Source organism: Camarhynchus parvulus, chromosome 9, assembly GCF_901933205.1.
Source record: "Camarhynchus parvulus chromosome 9, STF_HiC, whole genome shotgun sequence".
NCBI lineage: Eukaryota > Metazoa > Chordata > Aves > Passeriformes > Thraupidae > Camarhynchus > Camarhynchus parvulus.
In genome coordinates, this window is record NC_044579.1 from 1,922,610 (window position 1) to 1,943,142 (window position 20,533).

Here is a 20,533-nt window from a genome sequence, read left to right on the forward strand (position 1 = left end):
TGGAGAAATAGATTTTGTTTTCTCATTAATGAAATATTAATTACGTGTTTATATTTTGGTGTGGCCTAAAGTGAATATTAGAGTGCCCATAAATAAAACATTGCCAACTTTAATACAGGACGGGGTTTTCTCACATTTGTCTTAAATGAGCTCATTACAGCGGAGAAGGTAATAAATATTTGATTTCAGGGCATGTTAATGAGGTGCTTGCTCGTGAATTCAAAGTGTTTAGCAGAATTTTCTCTCTCCTTCAAACATGTTATATAGTGCAAACATTTTGAATTATTTAATCAGGAGGATCTTTAAGCACTCCGGTGCTGTGTTTAAAAACCTAAACCCACAAAGCCACAGAAGCAATAAATGGCTGCAGCTTCCCAAACAGATGATAATTTGGTGAGTAATATTGTTTGTTTTCAACTGAGGGTTTCCACGGATTTCCTGCCTGCCTTTGGAGCTCTCCCTGCGCACGGTGTGGCACGGCAGTGGCACTCAGCCCCTGTGGGCACACTTCCAGCAGGTTGTATTGGCATTTTAACCCACCGGGTCGTGCCTTCAAGGCTGGTTTAACACAGATGCAAACTGTGGGGTTTAAGTTTGGCAGTTAAATCTCTATTTCTCACCAGTCAGCACCACATTCTCGTGGAAATGCTGCAGAGGTTGGAGAGCAGAAGTGGAGTTGGGAGGGTCCAACCTGGCGGAATTTGGTTCCTCTCAAAGTTCATCTTTCTTCTCTCTGTGTTGCCTGGTATGAAATTTACATATTGTGGTGCGTAATTGTGTAATTATGTAATAATTATGAGTATCCCTGCATTATGGAGGGAATTCCTCCCTGGCAGGTGGGGAGGGACTGGGATGGGATTCCCAGAGCAGCTGTGGCTGCCCCTGGATCCCTGGCAGTGCCCAAGGCCAGGCTGGACATTGGGGCTGGAGCACCTGGGACAGTGGGAGGTGTCCCTGCCATGGCAGGGGTGGGAATGGGATGGCATTTCAGGTCCCTTCCCACCCCAAACCACTCCATGACCCTATAAAGATTCAGGGTTCATCCCAGGAAAACAAGGCCCTGACTTGCTAAAAATTAAGTAGATTAGGCTTAGTCTGGAATGTTTATTAGAACAATAACCAAAACAGCCCCCCCAAACCCAAGAAAACCCCAAAAGTTATTCCAGTGATGAATGGTTTCAATTAGAAGTAGGTAAAGAGCACTTTAAAAAAGCTTTAATTTCAAGCACTTTCTGTATTTTAGTGCTTCTGGAAGGCAAAGAATATTAATTCCTGGAGCAAGAATTGGAGAAGTAATTTGGCTTGGCTTTAATTTAGTAATGATACAATCTAGCTATAATTAAATGGGAGCAAAAAAATCTGGGGAACAAAATTCAGTTAATTTAGGTGCAAACTTTGTTCCTCTGTAATTAATTTGCTCTTTAAATTGGGAAGCATCACCATCCTCAGGTAAATAGGAATGCAATCAACAACCCATAAATTCCACAGTATTTTTAAAGTAGTTTGTGAGGGAAAAAGTGGTAGGAAAATCCTTAAATTAAGATTATCCTGGAACATAAATTTCTGTCTAGTTGAGAGGCCTGATTGTGATAAAAATGGAACCATTGTGATTTATGTTTTTGACTTTGAGATTTGAATGTGTTGTTTTTGAAATAAGTATTGCTAGATTTTTCATAAATTTGACTTTTTTTGATTCCCCAGTCCATGAAGATTGCTGATACATTCAGAAACACAAAATCAAATTTCAAAATAATTTGAAGATCTTCCACACTATCCTTGAAAATAAAATTTTAAAGTTTGGAGGAGCCACATTCAAATTCCTTTCTTGATGAAGTTAGAAAGATGCCCATCCACAGCAGACACTTTGTAATGAGGAATTGCATTAATGATGTTTTAAAATTTATCTGCAGGAGCAGCAAATGAGTGAATGCCTGCATCTGGATAATTTGGCTCTGTCAATATTGATCCCTGCTTTTTTAATCCCTCTGGGAAATGGATTCTCTCTGTAATACTCCCTGAGCTTGTTGATTGTTGATTCTGCAGTTTTATTCCTGCTACTTTCATTTTTCTAAGAAGAAGGAGAAACTTCCTTAATCCCAGGCAGAGACAGAAATAGAAGTGACAGCTAAAAATGAAAATAAAAATAAAAATATTGGAATTTCCTGCTCTTCTCCAGCTCTTGGAATGCTGCTGGTGTTGAGGAGGGAGGGTAAGCATGACAGCCCGTGGCTCTTTGAAGTGCTTTATCAGTGCTCCTCAAAAATATCAAAGGGGAAACTTATTCCATGTAAAAATAATTCTGATTGCAGCCTCTTGGGCTGGATCTGATACAGCTCCCGTGCACCATGAGCTGACTTTCTGAATATTCAGCGGAAAATGGCATTTCCAGGGATGACAGCTTTTTTTCTGAGGCTGTTTTTAACTCCCATGACCATTTTTCAGTTTTGTTTTAATTTTGTTCTGGGGGCCGTGGGCTCCTCCTTGGCTCCTGGGCTGTATCCCAGTGTTAAACCCAAGTTTTAGTGGTTTAAATTCTACACATTTCCATTGAACAAAGCTTCATTTTGCAGTGGTTGTGAGTGCCTGGAGTTCCAGAGTTTTGAGGCCACACCTCACAAATGGGCAGCTTTTGTTTGATGAAATGTCCAGCCCTGCTCATGCTCCTCTGACTTACTCACTGTTACCTCCTTGGGTGAATTTGCTTCTTCGGGATGTCCTCTGGAATTATTTATTTTGTTTAAAATGAGGGAAGAACAGGATCCTATTTCACCTGAACAGGTTTCTTAATTATTAGAAAAAGGAATTTGTGCAATTATATTTTCAGATCCCTCCTCCTGGTCATTTTAAAATGACTTTATGGTTGGTGTGGAAATACATTTTCAACAACTTCTGTAAAGAAATCCTCTTTTGTATCTGTCTTAATTACTGGCCTATCTCTTATTTTTATTTTACTGTTCTTTCTATTTCATTCCCAATCCTCCATCCATCAAAAATCTTTCCCAATAGCTGAATAAAAAGTGCAGATTTTTCCCCCGTTTCATGCGAGCCAGGCTGTGATGGCTGTGACATCTCTTACTAAGAGAGAACAAAGAAACCACTCAGCTCCAGATAATCCAAGTCTGCCTTGTCAGAGCTGGGGTATGGGGCCCATTAAAGCTTTATTGCAAAAGCAGTGGTGCTTAACAAATGCACAGCCCTCTGTGGGCCTGGTTCTGCATTGGCAGAAATAAAAAAAAAAAGGGAAAATATTAAATAAAAATCTTTATACTTTACAAAACGTTTCAGTGCAGCCTCTGAGCTGCCGTGGAATAATTCTGCAGCAGTTTCCTGGGATCTTTTGCTGCTGGAGGAACCTGAGAGAGGCTGGAGTGGGAAACTTTGACAGATCATGGCAAAGGCTTTTCCTTCCCTTGGACAGATGCTCAGGGAAGTGATTCCAAGAGCTCTTGGTGGTTTTTTGGGATCCTGAGCCAAGCCTGCACAACCCCAGCAAGGTCTGAGGCTGCACTCAAAGTGCCAGGGAAGGATCCAAGGAGATTTGCTAAAGTGTGGTTTATTCTGTACATCCAAATGGGAATTTGGGGATGTGGATGTTGGCTCCCCAGCCTGAAAGGACAAACCATTAATGATCGGGTTTGCACCAGGGTTTAATTCCTGACATTTTAGTGCAGATCTGATTTATGGGGTTTATTATTCCTCTTTAAGGGATGATGTGTTTGCATCCAAACCCAGGAGGTGCCCTGGGAGCTTAAAAGGAGGAAAGGGAAGATGCTTCCTTTTGGGAAGCCCAATTAGGGGGATGAATGGCACAGATGACTTCACTAATTTATGTTCCCTGTGATTTCTGGGATGAAACACAACCCACAGGCTGTTCCTCTGCTCCTCGGGGCTTTGGGTAGTTTACTGTAAAAACACAACAGGGAATACCTGAGCATATGCTGGAGCTAAATGGGAGCTGGGAAACAGCAAATGCCTCTTGCTGAAGTGTTGGTGTGCAGAAAAAGGAGCTCTGACTCTCTGATTTCCAAACCCTGTTGGAAAACACTTCAGCAGAGATGCTGCCTCTTAAATACCTGAATTATCCTAAAAATTATCCTAAAAATCTTTTCTTGTTCATTAAAGCAAACTTCCCCCTTGATGGGTTCATCTGTCAGGGCAGGGCTCCACTGCCCACAGGGTTCCTTGGTTATTTAACATTTCCTTCAATATTCAAGGAGGAAAATAAATACAATTTAATAAAAAAGGGGAAATGATTGCACAGCTCTTGCAGCTCTCATCTAATAAAAGATTATCCTGTAAAACATTGAAGTGCCAGCGCTCAGGGAGCTCTGGGTAAGGATGAGCTGAGCAGCTGAAGTGGTTCCTGCTGGGATGAGCTGATCCAGCCCAAATCCAGCATCCCTGGGATCTGTGGATGAGCTCCTCAGGAATTCTGTGTCTGAATCCCTCTGAACAAAATGTTATTTAAAATATGATCCTAACAGGGAATCCACACGGTGATGGCTCTTGGGCTGAGCTGTAGGAAAATCCTCAAATCTTATGGTTAAAATGAGAAATCTATGGGAAATATTGGGTTCCTTTGGGATTTTGGGACAGGGAAGCTTGCCTGAAATGACTGACATTCTTTTTCCTTATACTAAAAGGTGGAATTTCAGAATTAATCTGATTCACAGAGAATTTCCAGAGTGAATTTTTGCTTTATTGTTCAAGACATTTGGGGCAAGTTTTAGATTCATTTTGAAATGATATCTGGATTAAATAGTTTGAAGTTTATCCATTTTCATGGCTTTGCTGTTCCATTTCCATTTAAGTGGATTTAACGATAAGAAATCCTTTAAAAATGATCTCAAGGTGTCTTTTAAGGACTCATTAATTAATTTCTTTGGCTTTTGAGATATGACAGCCTTATTTGTGTGTTTTCCTTGCTGCTGTGATGGTCTAGGAATGCTAAAATTGCTAAAACTAAATTACATCTCACTTTGCTCCATTGACTTTGGCTCAATTGCTTTTATCAGCCAGCAGATGACACTTACAGGTCATTTGTCCTCATTGGGATTCTGAAGTGGCTGAGTCATTTTTTATTCATTCTGAAAGTATTTATTTTAATGACATTTTTGCCTGTTTTACTGTGGTTTTCAGTAAAGGGCCAGGTAGGCATTAAAGCTAACAGGCTGTTCCTAGCTGGTGACCAGGGTAATATTTATTTATGGAACCTCTGTGCCACTAAAGTTTCTCATTTGGTGGATGCAAAGTTTCTTCCACCAGTAGAATCCATCAAGATCCCGATGGCAAACATGGAGTTTCTAAATCCAGCTGCAACTTCAGGGGTAAAATTAACATATTTTGGCAGTAGTTGCGCTCTGAAAAATCCCTGTTTATCTTATTAACGAGATAATGGGTTTTTGTGGGATCCCAGACTGGTTTGGGTGGGAAGGGGACCTTAAAGGTTTCACTCCAGGCTGGCAGCTGATGGATCTGGGAACAAGGAGTGTTGGGTCAATCCAATTCCAGCCATGGAATCACAGAAGGGTTTGAGTTGGAATTGGCCTCTGGAGATCCTCTGCCTCCAGAGCATCTTACACAGGAGCACATCCAGGTGGGACTGGAATGACTCCAGAGAGGGAATTTCCAATAAAAAAACCATGGAGAACTCAGGGCCAGCTCGGGGCCAGCAGGCAGAAATTGAATTTGTTTTAAAAAGTGGTGAAACCACATCAAGGTTCACCTGCTTTCCCAGTAAAAGGCATTTTTCTCAAATGCTGTTCCAAAACACCTGCTCTGAGTTCTGTGGTTTTCCCCTTGTGGTTTCCTTGATGAAGGAAGATGACCCAAATTTTTAGAAGAATTATAGAAGTTCCTGCAGGCCTTCTTCCCCTTTTAATACCCAACAAGAAGCCACAAACTACTCCCAAAGGAAGCGGAGCCCTGGACTTGCCCTCTGAGTGTGGTGTCACCATCAACCCCTCACAGAGCTGCTCCCATGGAGAGCAAACAGCAAAACCTCATCAGCACCAAACTGCTCCTGTATGTGGTGGAATTGTTGCTGTAACGAAGTTCTGTTGGAGAGGCTGGGTAAAAACTGATTTTTATTTATATTTTTTCCCAGATATTTGCTTTGGAAACCCTTCCCTGCAGGTGGGAGCACTTCCCAAAGCTCTAGGACTGAGGCACTCAGGTAAATTTTACTGGGGGACGAAATGGATGAATTTTGACTTTGAAGTTGTGGGAGGAAAATCAAAAGAACTCTTGTCAGACACCTGTAGTTCAAAGCCACTTCATGTGGCCTGGCTCTGCCTAAATCATCCTCATTTGCAATTCAGCTCTCAGGGATAAGGAGTTTCCTTCCATTTGGGCTCCACAGGGGGCTCTCAGGAAAGGCTGGAGTCAGCTCAGAGAATCTCTGGAGTTAATGCAGAAATGAGTCCAGGGGTTAATGGAGCTACAGGAGCAGCTTTGGAGATGGAAAGGCAGGAGGCCAAAATCAGATTTAAAGGGTATTTATTGGGAGGAATTGAGCCTTTGTTAAAGACCTGCATTTCCAGATCACAGAGCGATCGGTGCTTTTTAATGGGGCATTGAGCAGCGAAGATTAGAGAGATTTGGGGATTTTTTTTGGGTGAGTTTTTTACATGTTAAAAGGATGATGGAATCACAGAATGATTTTGGCCAGGAAGGGACCTTAAAGCTCATCCCTTTTCATCCCTGGATGGGCAGAGACACCTTCCACTGTCCCAGGCTGCTCCAGCCCCAATGTCCAACCTGGCCTTGGGCACCTCCAGGGATCCAGGGGCAGCCCCAGCTGCTTTGGGAATCCCATCCCAGCCCCTGCCCACCCTCCAGGGAGGAATTTCATCCCAACATCCACCATAAACCCACTCAGAGTTTAGAGCCCTGCATCTGGCCACAGTGGGATCTCCTCAGCCGGCTGCTCCAGGGGCAGCTCCAGTGGCACAGGCGAAGTTCCCCACTGGGAATCTCCAGCAGTTTTCTGGATAATGAGGGAGCATGGGAGAAACAACAGCAGAGATGTCAGCACAGAATGTCCTGGAAAACAATTCCAAACCTGACTGCAGAGCCAGAGAGGCTGAGGAAGCTCAGAGGGGCTGAGGAGCAGCACCCATGGAGTGGTTTGGGATGGAAAAGCCCTCCAAGACTGAGCCCAACCCTTATCCCAGCCAAGGCCACCCCTGGTCCGTGTCCCACAGGAGCAGGAGAGCACAGGGGGACTGTCACTACTGGACACGAAAGAATACAAGCACACCGCTGCTCTCAAGGTGAAGGAAGAAAAGGAGCAGTTTATTTTCTGACTCCAACATTTATAGTTTTCCAAAAGTGACAGCGGATTGGAGGGTGACAGTGACACCTCTCCAATCACACTGGACAAACCAACAGTCCATCAACTCTCTCCTCCTCCATAAAGGAAGACAAAACAATGAGTTATTTACAGAAAGTGTGCGATAAAGTTCACTGCAAGAATGTCAACATCAGAAGGCTTAGAAAATCTTAAAAAACCAAGGTGACAGGGGACACCAGTGTCCCCGTCCTGCTGCCTCTCCTCCCCACACACCTCGCTCAGCTCGGAGTTTCCCCAGGGATGGGTGCCCATGTCCCAGTCCTGGAGGGCAGGAATGGTGCAGGGATTGCCTTCATCACATGCAGCCCCATTTTTGGGCTGAAACCCAAAAAACTTTGCTTCAAAACCCTGTGAGTTTGTTGTGTGACAGTTTGGAGCTCTGTCTTGGTGCTGGAGCTCAGCCTTGTGCGCTCAGGGGAGTCTTTAAGGTAGCAGGGCATTGAAAGAGGCTGGGGTTGAAACTTGTCAAGGGGAAATAACAACCTGCAATTGCTCAGCTTCCTGATTAAACAACCCACCACAGTGCCTGGGTGAGAGCAATGTTTTCTCAAGCATTAGTGATACTTTAATTCAACACTGCAACAACAACAAAAAAATGGATTTTATTGCTCTCTATTTTATGGATCATGAATTTAACTGAGCTAAATAGTCAAAGTCCAGGTGAATAATGCTGCTTTAGTGATCTGCTGACCACATTTCCTCCTGCATTTCACTAACTATTTGTTTTTTGTTCTGCTTACTCAGCTCCTCACATTTTGAACTCCAAAGAACAGCAAAGAAACCGAGGCTGTGTCTGCCTTGCAAGGTTTTGTGCACCTGCTCTGGTAGGTTTTTTCTCTTCTGAATGGATTTCAGTCAAACTTTGAAGAATATTTGTTTTTAGGGCCCAGTTTGGTAGATATGTCAAATGAATTTGTTTATGATCCTTTCCCTTTTCCTTTCCCTTTTCCTTTTTTTCTTTTCCTTTTCTTTTCCTTTTCCTTTTCCTTTTCCTTTTTCTTTCCTTTTCCTTTTCCTTTTCCTTTTCCTTTTCCTTTTCCTTTTCCTTTTCCTTTTCCTTTTCCTTTTCCTTTTCCTTTTCCTTTTCCTTTTCCTTTTCCTTTTCCTTTTCCTTTCCTTTCCTTTCCTCCTCTTCCTCTTCCCCCAGGATTTTGCCTTTTTGGGGGCGCAGTATAGACAGCAAAACGTCTTAAAGTTGTTTCTTTGATGAAGTGCTACCTCCGTTTCCCGCCCCTAAATTCAATAAATAATAAACCATAAAAATTTAATGAATACAAAGCCAGTGCATGATGGAGTTTTTAGGATTTGGCTGCTTTTCCATCCCTGCTGTCCCTGCTCTGGAGCTGGGATGTTTTAGTGGGTGATTCATGGCTCCATTACTGCTTTTATTCCTTTAAGAGCACCTGGAGGGACAATGTTTCACCATTACCCTAAAGAGCTGAGCTGCTTTTTTGCATAGTTCCAAATCTCCCATTTAATTCCACTTTAATTTAAATGTTTCCCCGTTAACTTTCTGCATTATTTTTTCGGCTTAAAAGAAGTTTCTTTGTTTTTTACCCTCCAAACTTCACCGAGGGAACGTGAAATTGGGTCAAGCTCCAGTTTTATTTTGTTCTGCTGCAACGTTTTATTCCCCATATGAAATTATTTTGTTTATAGGAATTGCCAGTGGTAAATTCAACTTGATGTTTCAGCTGGGAAAGGTGGCACCTTCCTGGTGTGCCAAATGTCCTGCTCCCACTTTTCCTGAGCAGTTGGAAATGGCCTTTTTTGGGGGTGGCAAAAATAATTAAGGCAACTTTTGTGTGGGACTGAAGTATTTCAGTTTGGAGGGATCAGCTCCTTTAACAACATTTGGGGTAAATATCCCAAAAAGCCTCAAATTCCGTTCTTTTCCTGAGTCCTACCAGGAGATGTTGTGGTTTTCTGGGAAGGGAAATGTGATGGGATGAGGTTGGTGTTTGTGTGTGCAGCTCACTGCTCAGTTATTCCACATCTCCCAAAATATTTTGGGAATATCAAACCTTGGAGGAGGAGACAATTGGATTAACTGCTCTCAGATGTATTATCTACCTGATCCATTAAAAAAACCCATTAACTTTGGGAAATGGATCTGTTATTGCTAAAATTTTAAATGAATTAATGCTCAGTGATATGGGAGGTCAGTTCCAGTAAAAGCTCTTAAAAAGGTGGGGGAAACCATGAACAATCTTCATAATTTTCTAATTAACACACAGGATCTGAAACAAATTTAGTCTTTTGAAGCTAAAATTTCATGAAGGAGCAAGAGAAAGGAGTGTCCCACAAAATAGTTAATTATTTCAATTTAAAATTTTCGATTTTGAGTGTTGGAAAACTTTCTGCACATTTATGTGCTCAAACTACTTCTGTCGTTTCACCTTAAATTTGGGCTGTTCTGGGAGGAAAGGGAAGGGGGAAAGGTGTGGGAACCCTGAAGGGAGTGGCTGTGGATGCAGCAGAACATCCTTTGAAGCCCTCAGGACACCTCCAGAGGGGATTTGTAGAGCAAACCAACCCTGTGGGGTCCTTGTCTGTTGCAGTAAGGTAGAAAAATGATAAAGAAAAGGCTTTATAAAATCAAGGAATCAGTGGCTGGACTTGTCAAATCCAGCATTTTGCAAGTTCCCATGTGGAAGCAATCCTGGTGTGAGCAGTTCATGAACATAACAATCCATTCCTGGGGAAAAACAACCAGCACCTGGATAAACTGTTTGCACACCCTTAGAAAAATGAAAACTATCTCTCACAAACAACTTTTCAGCACGTACACACCGGGGTTGGAGTGACCAATCAATCCAGAATAACAACTTGTTACTGACCAATAAAGGGATTGGCAAGAGAGCTCCTGACCAATGGGAGTCACACACGGGTCTGTACAACTGGATAAAAATGTGAATAAGGAATGGGAATTTTCTCCAATACAAAGAAAATGGAGTCTGTGTGATTTATTCCCACACTCATCCGTGGAATATTTGGAGTTTTCCAGGAGTTTGCCTCCCACTCTGGGTGTTCCTGTATCAGTCACAGCCAGGATTGCTCCGGGCCAGGGGGCGAGGCTGGAGCTGCAAGGAACACACAGAGAAAATGTGTGGAAAATCACAGTGCCAGGGGTTTGTTCCTTGCTGGATTGAGATAAAGAGGAGCAGCAGCACTGACCAGACAGCCCTCAGGACATATTTGGTTTTTTTTTTTTCTTGAAATCTCCTTGCATTACCATATTTTTTTTTCATGAGGGACTAATGGCATCTAAAATATTTTAAATTAAGAAATACAAAAATCATTGTAGGAGAGACAAGAGGTAAAATGAGTCGATAAAACTTTAAAATAAGAGAATATTTATAATGATTTTGCTGATAATATTGTGGCATTACTGACTGGAGTAATTAGTACAAGCTTCAATCACTTAATAATGCTAAAAGATGGTTTTATTTGCTTTCATCTTCTATTAAAATGATTTTTCCAGGATATTCTCTGATTTCCCATTGAATCGCCCAGATTTATTTTACTTAAAATGAATGGTGTAATTGAAAAAAAATTAAATAATTAATTTGTATTTTGTGGGACGCTCTTTCCTCTTGCTCTTTCATAAAATATTAGCTTGAAAAGCTTAAATTTGTTTAATATCCTGCATGTTAATTAGGAAATGATGAAGATTTTCCAGGCACAAGCGTAAATTTTAAAAGTGGTGCTGAAGTCCCATCCACAGATAATAAACCCCAGTTATATCACCAGTAACTGTGTTATTATTAAAATTGACATTTTCGATCACTAATAAAGCAAGAAATTTGGCACTGGGGCTGAAATAAGAACAACACTTCCTTCTTCTTTTTCAGCTTCATTGGAGTTTAGGAAATATTTGCATGGTGAGCTTTAGGTGCAACAATCCCATAAATCAGGTGAGGATTAGGAGAATAGAGGACAGATTTTAAGGCTAGATGGGAATTTATTCCCTCCCTGGAAAAGGGGATTTGGGGGATTTGGGGTTACCTGAGCTGTTCAGGAGTGTCTGTGCCCTGCTGAGGGTAAGGACAGGCAGGTGCCAACTACAACGTGGTTTCCATGAGAAAATGGGACTTTCTGGAGTTTTTCATGGAAATGTTTGAAGAACGACTCCAGAGGAGGCACCAGGATGGTCAGAAGGGTGGAGCAGCTCTGCTGGGAGGAAAGGCTGGAGAACTGGGATTGTCCAGCCTGGAGAGGAGAAGCTTTGGGGTGACCTCAGTGTAGCCTGGAGAAGCTTCAGGAAACATGGAGAGAGACTTTGGGGAAGGGATGGAGGGACAGGACACAGGGAATGGCTGCAAATGGATAGAGAGGAAGGTTAGATGGGATATTGGGAAGGAATTCCTGGCTGGGAGGGTGAGGAGGAGCTGGGCTGGGATTCCCAGAGCAGCTGTGGCTGCCCCTGGATCCCTGGCAGTGCCCAAGGCCAGGTTGGACATTGGGATTGGAGCGCCTGGGACAGTGGGAGGTGTCCCTGCCATGGCAGGGGTGGAATGTGGGATGGGGTTTCAGGTCCCTTCCATCCCAAACAATTCCATGATTCTCTGATCAGAAGAATTCCCACTTGGCAGGCTCCAGTTTCATCAATGCTTAATGACATTCACCCTGTTTTGGTTTAAGAGTTGTTTAAATGAATAAAACTTGAAAGCAGCTGAACCAAAGCTGCAAGTTGAGTTAAACGGGGAGGTTTCAATGCCGTAAACATCCATGGAGCTCCCAAATTCTCCACTCCAATGGGGAGCTCCTAAATTCCCCACTCCAATTCCCCACTTCAATGCAGTAAACATTCACGGTGCTCCAAAATTCCCTATTCCTTTGTTTCCTATTCCTTTGTTTCCAGGCTTTTACCAACAGCAATTGTCACGTTGGTGATTACAGCACTGCAGATTTTCCAAATGCCCTTTTTTCTGTCCTTTAGCACTCGCGCACAGCCCTCATCCCTTCTCCTTCAGGATGTTATAACACGAGAAAATTGTCTCAAAGATTGCTGTGTTTGAAGGCACTTTCTGAAGCGCCTCTAGTTTAAAAAAACATCATTTTGTGGGAATGACAGCTTGATGCTCTATGAACATCCCTGCTCCCATCCCCACCGCGGCAGCCTCGGGCAGTTTATTCACCTCACACTCCCAAGGAATTTCGGTTTTGTAGCCTGCAAGGCCGGGCACTCTGGTGGGAACCAAGCTGGGGTGCAGCACCCTTCCTTTTTCCTTGAAATTTGGGAGAGCAAAGTTGGTTTCTTTTTTGGTGGAGTCACAGAATTCTTTAGGTTGGGAAGGATCTCTGGGATCCCTGAAGTGCCACATCCAGAGGGCTTTTAAATCCCTGCAGCGATGGGGACTCCACGCCTGCCCTGGACACCTGTGCCAGGCTTGGACAACCCTGTCTGTGGAGAAATTTTCCATCAGATCCAACCTGAACCTCCTCTGGCAGGGGACCAAGATCCAGGCTGGAACCTCCCAACAAATTTGAGATCACTTCCTCTTGTTCTGTCGCTGATTCCTGGGGAAAAACTGACCCCAACCTCCCTTCATGCGATTGTAGAGAGAAATAAATTCCCTTCTGAGCCTCCTTTTCTCTTGGGATGCAGAGTTTGAGCTTCCTTCAGGCTTTTCCATGTTCCTTCAGGTTTTTCCAGGTTCCTGCAGATTTTTCTGAGCTCCTTCAGGCTTTTCCAGATTCCTTTAGGTTTTTCCAGGTTCCTTTAGGCTTTTCTGGGTTGCTTCAGGTTTTTTCAGGTTCCTTCAAGTTTTTCCAGGTTTCTTCGGGTTTTTCCAAGTTCCTTCAGGCTTTTCCATGTTCCTTCAGTCTTTTCCATGTTCCTTCAGGTTTTTCCAGGTTCCTCCAGGCTTTTCCAGGTTCCTTCAGCTTTTCCTTTAGGTTTTTCCAGGTTCCTTCAGGCTTTTCCATGTTCCTTCAGGCTTTTCCAGGTTCCTTTAATTTTTTCCAGGTTCCTTCAGGTTTTTCCAGGTTCCTTCAAGTTTTTCCAAGTTACCTGTGGCTTTTCCAGGTTCCTTTAGGTTTTTTCCAGGTTCCTTCAGGCTTTTCCAGGTTCCTTTAGGTTTTTTCCAGGTTCCTTCAGGCTTTTCCAGGTTCCTTTAGGTTTTTCCAGGTTCCTTCAGGCTTTTCCAGGTTCCTTTAGGTTTTTTCCAGATTCCTTTAGGCTTTTCCAGATTCCTTCAGGCTTTTCCAGGTTCCTTCAGTCTTCTCCATGTTCGTTTAGGTTTTTTCTGGGTTCCTTCAGGCTTTTCCAGGTTCCTTCAGACTTTTCCAGGCTGGGATGCCAAGGCAGAAGTCTCTGAGAATGAATAATTCAGCACAAATCACGCTCGAGGTCCATGGCTGCAGAGCTAGCTTGGCCCAACAGTCTCAGCAGTTCTTACAAATGATGTGAAAAATCAAATAGAAAAGTGTGACAGCTCAGGTTAACCAAAAGGTTGAAATTTCCCCGAAAACATAAATAGGGAAACAGATTCATTAGAATGGGTTTGGCTGTGCCCACCCCTCAGAGGAAGGTGCCTGATCCTACCTGCTGTGGAATCTGGGAAAATAAATGGATCTCATTTGCTGCTTCTGAAAACAAAGCTGTGATTTATTCTGGTAAAGCTACTTAGAAATATTTGAAAGAAAAGAAAAAAAAACCCCATCAAACTTCATTATTGTACAGGGAAAATGGCATTGAGAAAGAGTTAATGGCTGAGAATTAAAGGGATCATGGATTCATCAAACTCTCCTCCATGAGGGACATTCCCAGGGTGGTTGGCCCAGCCCTGAAGGTCTCAAATGGGGCTTGAAGGATTTAATATTCTGCAAGATTCATTATTTAATGATTAATATGTCTTGAAAATGTCTTGTTTGTCATTTAAGAAGATGGCACATTGGTTTATTTCTCATTTTTTTACCCTTTAGGTTGTGCATTGGGAGCTAAATCTGCTCAGATCTCAGCAGAACAGCTCAGAATGGCTGGGTTGGTGTAATTAAAATCTGTGCTAAATTAACTTCATTAGCAGCTCACTTAGACTCTTCTCATATTCCTCCTTCCTATTAATAAGAGGTTAAATTTCCAGCAGATTACATTGGATTATCATGGGTAGAATACTTAAAGAAACTGCTTTGTGCCCTGTAAGTTCTTTTTGTCCACTTTTTTTCTGGTTATTCAAGCACCAGTTCTTTTTCTCCACTTTTTTTTCCTGGTTATTCAACCACCCTAAAAATGAGATTTGAACAAGAAAGAAATAAAACTATGCATAAAGCAACATTTTTGGTCATATAGGACTCATATCCTGTTGGATTAATTCCTCCTTTGTTGGAACTTGTGTTTCTAAAACATTGCAGGCTCACAGGTGACTTCTAAAATTTACTTAAAAGAAGGAGGATTTTATAAATTTACATTTTTAAAATGAAATCAGTTCCTAGCACAACTGAAAAGCCAATTTTGTCCAGAATTTCTTGCACATGCAGTATCTAAAATAGCTGCATGAGGATGGAGCAAAGTTTAAATGCTTTTTTTTTCCCCCCTCTGCCTCTTCACAGTTATATTTTTGAGCTCTCTGTTCTCTCTCTCTGTCCTGGAAAATTTTTGGGAAATGGAGGAGGGTAAAAAGTGACCTGCCCAGGTCAGGAGGGCACTGAGTTAAATACAGCCAGGGAGTTCTTCCTGAAATATTCTCCCATTTTCCAGACAGATTGGTTATGGATACTCAGGAGGATTCAGCAAGAAATAGGGATGCTTGAGAATTCCCAGACACTTCACTCAAGCAGGAATTCTCAGTTTTTATTGCATTTCCATGGCTCCCTTCCCTGGCAGGTGTGGAGCAAGGAGTGGAATCTGCACCCCACAGCCTGCAGGAATTATTTATCCTCTGGAATTTGGTCTGAATTCTGCAGCCATTCCCGTGGTTTTGCCTTGGAGATTCTGTAATTATCCTGAATTAATATCACCCCATTTAGGCACTAATGGTGTTAAGCAGCAGATGAAGTACAACCATTAATGGTAAACAAGGAAGGGGGAAAAAAGGGATTTATTCAATGCCCAGCATCCCAGTTTATCCATTCCTGGGTAATTCCCTGCTCCCACAGCCAGCAGAAAGGAAGGAATCATCTGACTTATGAATATAATGAAGATCAATGCAATCTGTGAGCACAAGGTTGAGGGAACAACATAATTACCCTGCATTTGTTGATGCAAGGAGCAGAGTGGTTTTAATTAGTGCCTTAAATTGGGAAGGACCTGGAAAGAAATTGGGAGCTTTGCTTGGAGCTGGAATTTGTTCTGGGGGATTCTTCTGTGGGATTCTTTTCCTCCTTTAATGAGCAATGATGATGTGTCTGTGGTTCTGTTGAGCTTAATCAGGAAAATAGAGGGAAAATATAGAGTGGGAACATTTGGATCCCACCAAACATATAAACTTTCTGTTTATTTTTTCCTGGATCCCTTCAGGAGAAGGTTCTGGGCTTTTTAAGGGGGAATAAAACCAGCAGTGGCCTGGTCTTGAGCTGAAGGTGCCAAAAAGCAACACTTTGCCAGCAGAAATCTCATTAATTTCTTTGGGTTTTTTTTCTGGCCGAGGCGTCCTGTCCTTGCTGATTATCCAGGGAATGGCTGAGCCAGGTGGGACCCTGGATCTGCCACGTTTCCAAATTCCCTCTTCTTCCATTGTGGAGTGCTCAGCTCCTGAAGGGGAGAACTTGGAGCAGAAAGCCCAGAAAGAAACTTCCATTATTTCCTCTGGGTTTTTATTTGCCTTTCAATGATTCTGTTGATAAAAATGAGCTCCCAGCTCTGCTCCCCAGCAATAACTGGCATTTTTTGAATTTTCCATTAGGTTTGACATCCCCACTTGCCCATTTTTGCCAGGATGTTTTCCTAATTAAAAGTACTCTCCAGAGGCTGGCAGATCCCTACCTGAGCCCTTTAGAATATCTAAAAAATTCTGAATTTTTGCATTTTGGGGCGGCTGCCTCAGCCTCTGTATTGTTTATCATGGAGTGGAGGTGCTTTTATTTCCTCTCATGGTTTATTTCCTTTCCTTGTTTTCCTTACAGGAACCAGGAAATCCCAGGTGAGAGCAGCTGAAGTGAAGGAGCAGCTCTGACTCATTTGAACTGCTCAGGACAGGGTGGGAGACAGCATCTTCCCAAGTGGGCTTATTTACCAGCTCCATCCCAGGATTTCTTAAGAAATATGAAGATTTAGCAAGGCCTTGGCAATGAAAAACAGGATTGAAGCTCATCCAGGCTTTTGCATCCCAATATTCCCCAAACTGTGAGTATTGTTTATATTTCTAGATGTTCGTGCCTCTCCAGTTTTCCTCCCCAGAAGAAGGGGGCGATCCGGGGTGTTTCAGAACAATTCTCTGATGTGTTTTCAGCTGGTCAAGTTTGATTTTCCTCGGGGGTCTGGCAGGTGTGGGGTGAACACTGAGCACTGACCTCACTGCTCCCACCCACTGCAATCTCTGCCTTTACCAAGAGCCTCCCAATTAACGCTGTTGGTTTTTATAACCTTGCTTTTGTCTAAATGCTGTTAATTACCCTGATTATCTTGTCTTGTGCCGCTTAATTGTTGGTAACTGAAAGGCCATTTTATCCTATCTCAGGCTTTCCTAGCTCATCCTCGGCGGCTGCAGAGAAGTTTTGAATTATTTTGGGGCAGTCTGGGCATTTTTTGGTCAGAGTTTCACGTTGGAGTAGGTGAGAATTCCTCCTGAAGGAAACTCTGAGGAAGATGGAGAGGAACTGGAGAGACAGGACAAGGGGAAAGGGTTCAAACAGGCAGAAAGGAAATTTGGGTTAAATATGGAAGAAATTCCTCCCTGGGAGGTGGGGAGGGGCTGGGATGGAATTCCCAGAGCAAGCTGTGGCTGCCCCTGGATCCCTGGAAGTGTCCAAGGCCAGGCTGGACAGGGATTGGAGCACCTGGGACAGTGGAAATGTCCCTGCCATGGCAGGGTGCTGGAATAAAATAATTTTTAAGGTCCCTTCCAACCCAAATAATTCTGTGATCCCATCATCCTTTTAACATGCCAAAAACCCACCCAAAAAATCCCCAAATCCCTCTAATCTTTATTGTTGAATGTCCCTTTAGAAAGCACTCTGTGATCTGGAAATGCAGGTCTTTAATAAAGGCCCTAAATCCAAGAATAATTTGTAATAAACTTTCTCCTGGCAGAACATTCCTACAATAATTTTCCTTAATCCCATATTGGAAGGGCTTCCTGCCTTTGGGATTTCTCCTGTGGGACAACACTCTTCCTCTTGAAAAAGCTGATTTTGTTGAATTTTTTTTTTCCTCCCGTAGCCTGATCAAAACAACTTTTCGATGTTTTCTTGCTGCATTAACAGGCTGAAATTGCTACTAAAAGTATCAGCCAATTAGCAACTCTTTAATCTCCCGCATTGTTTGTCACCACGGTGTGACAAAGTGACAGCCTGCCACGCTAATTAGCTGCCTTCTGCCAGGGGAAAATTGCTCCTGTTTGACAAATAATTCAAGTTAGAGAAGGACGAGGAAGTCTGAAAACAAAGTTATTCATGCAAAGCCACATCAGAGAGCGCCCAGGGCTCAGGTAATTGGTGAGGGCAGGGAGGACCTCTCACCTTTCTGTAATAAATCAGAAAATTATTGAGTGGAAGGGATGAGGTGATTTTTAACAGCCTGAAATGAGCGCAGGGTTCAAAGTGTTGTTTCAGGAACTTCACTCGGTGCTGGGGAAAGTTGGGTTTCTAGGGGTTGTTGGTGTTTATTCAGCTTGAAAAGCATCTAAGCTGCTCCTGACCTCCCTTGTGAGCCTTTTAAAGGTGACTTTTCACCTCACAATTCAGTGTTCCCATGGCAAATCCCAGGCCTGGAAAGAAGAAAGATTCAGGAGCCTCAGAAAGACAGAAGGGAGCTCCAGAGTTTCCCCCAAAAATGTTTTTGAAAGCTTCAGATCAGCCTAAATCGGTTTGTGTCCATGAGAAAACTGCCTTGGATCTGGTCACAGCCTGAATGGGGAGTCCTTGGAGCATTTGTTTTGGGGAAATGGGAAGTTCAAGGAACTAAGCAAAAATATTCAACAGGAATCAGAAAGCAAATCGTTATTTTTGTTGCTTGTATGGCAATCAAATTGCTTTTGTCATCTTTTTTTTTGAGATAAAATGCAGCCAATTCAATGAAGTTTGGTGTTTCCAGCTTTTTTCAAACCTGAATCCCCTGCAAAAATAAAAAAAAAAAAAGTTAGAAATTAACTGAGAAGAAAATAATCCTTAAATATCTGCAAAGCTGATTCAGATTTCAGATTTTAGGTGCTGGAACTTGAGCTAAAAAAGTGGCAAATAAAACAATTCTGATTTGGGATACTTGGTAAAAGAGGAGGAGTTTGTTTTTGTGGATTGAGCTCCTGTGGGAGGGCAGGTGAAGCGCTGCAGTCTCAGCTGAGCACTCCAGAGTGGAAAGTTTGGGAAAAGCAGGAAGGCATTCCCAGCAGAGCAACAAAAATGATGGAAGGACTAAAGAGATTGATGGCTTGATGGCTGAAGAATTCTTAAGGGAGCTTAAATCTGAATTTCTTGCCCATGTAAATGATGGATCCCAAACATTCCAGGAGCTCTCCTGAGTCAGTGATGGATCCGGAGGAGGGAAGGAAGAGGATGAAAAGAGTGATGATCTGCTGGGGCAGCAGGAGCAGTGATTCTGGATGAGATCAGCAGGATGGGAGCTGCATCTCCTCTCTGGCAGCTGATGCTCACAAAAAAACCAAGGCAGAGAAATCTCTGTTGGATAATTATGGGTTTATCTGTCTGAGGAGAGGAGTTTATAGCTTTACGTCTATGGGTGGGAAGGTGGAAAGTAATTAGGACAAAAGGAACTTTTATAAAAGGTTTGCTAATTTGTATGGCTGCAGAATCCTTGGTTAAGGCACCAGATCTAACCGGGATTTTTTTTGTGCCCAGCTCTGACAGATTCAGGATACAGCTGCTGGAAATTTGCTGTAAAACATTCCAGTACTCTCAGTGAAACCACAGCCTGCTTGGGATTTGCACCAAAACCGATTTTGAGGTGCCAAACTTTCAGCTTCTGTCTCTGAATTGTGACATTTGGATCCTTAGAATTCAACACTAAAACTCCCAGGGACACCACTGAAGGGCTGTATTCCCTGAAAAATAAAATGGGAATTTGCCCAAGTGGAAAGTGAGCAGAAACCCAAGAAGGAGTGTGGGAATGGATTTTTTTCAGCTAATAACCTGAGGAACATTTATAAAGTATTATAACCAAGAAATAAGTTATCTTCTGATGAAATAGCATTAAGTTTTACATCTCTTGTGTCTCACTATTCATCGAGACTGATAATAAAATAAAATTTTAAAACAGCTCTCAGTTACTCTGTCTCTATAAAAACTAAGAAAACCAAGAAGGAGCTGCAGGATTTTTCCCTTCCAGCTGTGAGAATCTGACAGAAGATGTTGGGCACAAGTGTCCTTGAGCTCAGAGACAAAAACCTCTGATGTATTTATGACTTTTTAATTATTTAATGAGTTCTGCTGCAGTCCTCACCCTCTTTCCTGATGAGCCCTGTAGGGTCAAGGCCTCCTGGAGATGCTGGAATTTCATCCAGTGCCAAACCCAAACCCTGTAAATTGGATTAATTACTGGAAGAATCCACAACCATCTCCAGTTCTAGCTGGAGCCACACTCAAACGAAATTGTTTTCTTTCCTATTTCCCTTTCCCTGCGGGCAATCTGCGAGTGCATAATGTGAAATATCAGCGGGAACTGCTCCTCAGAGTTATTCAGGATTCTTTTCCAGCTTCTGCTCCCAATTTTCAGTCAATCACAGACCATAATAGGCTATTTGTCACCACGGATATCTGTATACATAAAAGATAAGTAGGTGCTGAATATCTGCTCTTACCAATGTTCCGAGCACTGCCAGTGATATATTATTTTCTTTTATCTCCTCTGTGTATCTCTGTAGCAGGGGAGTGTCACTGGGTGTATCCCAGTGAAACGGGATGGATTTTAATCAACTGCTGGGAAAATGAGATATTACAGGAGGATGAGAATGGCTGCTTGATAAAAACATCTCTTTAAAAGTAAAATTCTGCAGCGTTCTGGGGTTTGGCACCGGTGTCAAGGGCTGAATAAAAATGACATTAAAAAAATAATCGAGCTTGAGG

At 42.6% G+C, this 20,533-nt stretch overlaps 1 long non-coding RNA gene across 1 annotated transcript; it reads left to right on the forward strand.

The window, feature by feature from the left end:
* Positions 1-6,124: 6,124 nt before the first annotated feature.
* Positions 6,125-16,609, forward strand: LOC115906664. The gene is made up of 3 exons (XR_004060945.1): positions 6,125-6,175; positions 8,099-8,178; positions 16,421-16,609. It is a non-coding gene; the product is annotated as an uncharacterized LOC115906664 (long non-coding RNA).
* The last annotated feature ends 3,924 nt before the right edge of the window (positions 16,610-20,533 follow it).